The 3,787-nt window shown below is 29.7% G+C and overlaps 1 protein-coding gene across 1 annotated transcript in view; it reads left to right on the top strand.

Annotated features, from left to right (window-relative positions):
- Positions 1-3,787, top strand: part of LOC111680288 (lachesin) — a 45,364-nt gene that overhangs the window by 1,076 nt on the left and 40,501 nt on the right. The window lies entirely within an intron of this gene.

Here is a 3,787-nt window from a genome sequence, read left to right as displayed (position 1 = left end):
GTTCTAGTTCAGTTCTAGTTCAGTTCTAGTTCTGTTCTAGTTCAGTTCTAGTTCAGTTCTAGTTCAGTTCTAGTTCAGTTCTAGTTCAGTTCTAGTTCAGTTCTAGTATGTATCTTTTATTAATGTTTTAAAAATTCGTTAAGCCATTCTAATAAACAAGTAAGTGTGTGTTTATTTATTTTTATGACCCGTATTAAATCACTTTGAAACCAATAATAATTTTATTGAGCTTTTATGGTTTCCAAATATATAAAAAAAAGATTTCAGCCTGTTTGGATATTAAAAGGAGGAGAACATTTCAAACAAATTCATATAAGAAATTAATTTTTGCAATAAAGAAATATAAAGAAAATTACAGAGTTTATTTATAACAAGTATAGCGTAGGCATTCTAGAAATAAAGAACTGGTTGCTTAGCTATAAACTATGAATTTAGCTATAGGAAAAATGCAAACATCGTGCCCAATATTTAATTACCTTTTTCACTCCTACCACCACAACCTAATTATGTCACAAACTATTTACAAATTTGTCAAAATATTTGCTACTTTGTGCGGTTACAAACAATAAAATAATCAATTTCAATATTTTGTAGCAGTTTGGAGAGCACATCTGTTTGATTGTTCTTGTCCTATTGTTCCTTTTTAAAAAGCCATGAAAAACAATTGCACAACCATAAAACGAAGTACGCTTATTTGCACTCACAGAGTGTAAGAACTACTGACAAATACCTCCGAGAAACTTATGCATTTGTATATACAATGCAACAATCATACGCCTTACACGCACTTTATTAAAAAGACACAAGAATAAAGGACGGAATAAAAAATTTTAACTGACAGCCTGCTGACATTTGTCGCACTATAATAATTGCGGAAAAATAAAGAATGGAAGAAGTTTTTGAAATAAAAAATTAATTTGCAAGAACAATATCTGAGTTACACTTCTTTGTGTAAAAAAAAAACAAAATAAATTCCATTTCTTTAAAATTAATTTCATTAGCGAAGCTATCAATTCTTTTCCTGATAAATTTTCCTAAGGTAGTAGTAAAGACAAACATATTAATGACTGTCGAATAGACAATGACATGAGAAAGGAAAACAATGGAAATAGAGAAAAATTAGAACAGAATTAAAACAGAACTAGAACAGAACAGAACTAGAACAGAACTAGAACAGAACTAGAACAGAACTAGAACAGAACTAGAACAGAACTAGAACAGAACTAGAACAGAACTAGAACAGAACTAGAACAGAACTAGAACAGAACTAGAACAGAACTAGAACAGAACTAGAACAGAACTAGAACAGAACTAGAACAGAACTAGAACAGAACTAGAACAGAACTAGAACAGAACTAGAACAGAACTAGAACAGAACTAGAACAGAACTAGAACAGAACTAGAACAGAACTAGAACAGAACTAGAACAGAGCTAGAACAGAACTAGAACAGAACTAAAACAGAACTAAAATAGAACTCGAACAGAACTAGAACAGAACTAGAACAAAACTAGAACTGAACTAGAACAGAACTAGAACAGAACTAGAACAGAACTAGAACAGAACTTGAACAGAACTAGAACAGAACTAGAACAGAATTAGAACAGAACTAGAACAGAATTGGAAGATAACTAGTACACAACTAGATCTGAAGTAGAACTAAAGCTGACATTTAAAATGTATATCTTTTCGTATTGAAATTTAGCTGGGAAGTAATTTATTAAGGAAAATTAATTTAAAGTCGCCGTGTTGCAAATCTTATGACACACAAATTAAGCCGAATATAATCCTGTACAAGAATCGTTATAAAAAACGGAAACATGAAAAAATCCGTAAACAAGCTACAAGGACAATCTTATACAAAAGTACTCCTTGAGAATAACTATGTATATGTAAAATATGTGCAAATACCCAGCATACAAACGTGTATGATTCTAAGTATCAATTCGATAAAATCGAATTATTTAATCATATGTTCAATGCCAAAATCTAGACAATTAGCAAATTTGAGACAAATGAGAAGAATTCATCATTGAGAAGCCTTTGGGAATTAAAAGTAGTTTTTAACCATTTGTTATTTTGTTTGTTGGGTTGCATGACTTTTTTTCATTTTTTTGTTGTTGTTTAACATTTTTATGCACATTTAATGTTGCTGTTTTATTTTTACTGGTATTTACGCGTAAAGGCAGTGATTGTTGGTTGCCACTTCGTTTCACTTGTTGTTACTATAAAAGGCAAGAGTATGTGCAACTGTATGTGTTGCACTTATTTATATATGGTAAAGTTTGGGAGATAAACACTTGGATTTAATATTTTGTATTCTTTTCCTTTTGTTTTCAGGCATGTTGCCAGTGTTAAATGTGGCTCAAATTTCAGTTTACTTTTATTTTACTAACAGTCAGTCGGTTTGACTGTAAGTCTGTCTGTCTGCCTGCTAGTGTTACATTGTGGGTATAAAATTGCAATGATGAATGCACTGATGAATCCTGTTGAATTCCCAAGTGCATCCTTTAAATGTGGTAGATATATTTTTTAATGCCACCAAAAGCTTTCCACAAAGCAACAAAAAAAACAAGAATTGAATAATGAAAGAACGAACAAAAAATGTGTGAGAATAAATGAATAAATGTAGAGAGTAAGTGTGTGTGTGAAAGTGTACATTTAGTTGCAAGAAATTTGTTGTTGTTTTTATTAAAAATTTTTAAACACTTGTCTTTCTTTTGATGCTTCTCTTTCCAACATTTAGTGGTTGAATATTTTAATATTAATTTAATATTTCATTGAAATTTTAAAGCATTTAAACAAACAATAACAAGTTTGAATGAAAGTCAAAAAAGACAAGATTAATTGTCTGCAAAGTCAGTCATGCAACTATTAATAACCCAACAAACATACAAGCTTATGTTTGTCATTTGACTGCAAACACATTTATATATCGCTTGAAATGCAGGTGAAAATAAAGTTTTAAAAATAATTTTTCATATAACTAATGTTTGCAATATATTTTTTAATTGAAAATGCTTACTGGGTTTTCTCTACACACGTATACTTATTATAGTAATGTGTATATATTTTCAAATTCATTGACTAAAGGTAACTGATATTATTAATTTATTCCTTGATTTTTTTTTTGCCATCAATGTGCACTGCACACATCACATTTATGCTCATCATTGAGGCGTAAAATTAATTTGTTGCAAGAATGACTGAATATATGAATGAACGTATTTAATGGCAAATGACTGCTACTTTTACTTAAAATGCTGACAAAAGATAGGGAGAGAGAGAATGTTAATAATTTTTCTATTTGTGCTTGATTGTATATTATTTATTGGTTTGTCGAGTGACATTGATATTTAATAAATGAAATAATTTTTTTATTATTATTATGGCTATTATTTTTTAAATATTTTCATACAGTCATAGCGTAGAGTAGTAATTAAATATTTTTCATATAACTGGTCTCGTGGTTAATTATGAAAAGGATTTACAATATAGCAACTATACTAGAGATATCTGACAACATTACAAATGAAATGGAAACAGTAAATAGAACTGAACTGAAAACAGGAACTCTAATAGAACTAGAACAGATCTCTAAAAGAACAAGAACAGAACTAGAACAGAACTAGAAAAGAACTAGAAGAGAACTAGAACAGAACTAGAAAAGAACTAGAACTGAACTAGAACAGAACTATAACAGAACTATAACAGAACTAGAACAGAACTAGAACAGAACTAGAACAGAACTAGAACAGAACTAGAACAGAACTAGAACAGAACTAGAA

The sequence above is a fragment of the Lucilia cuprina genome, chromosome 2, assembly GCF_022045245.1.
Source record: "Lucilia cuprina isolate Lc7/37 chromosome 2, ASM2204524v1, whole genome shotgun sequence".
NCBI lineage: Eukaryota > Metazoa > Arthropoda > Insecta > Diptera > Calliphoridae > Lucilia > Lucilia cuprina.
Note: the sequence above shows the minus strand (reverse complement) of the source record. Positions and strands in the feature narration are given on the sequence as shown.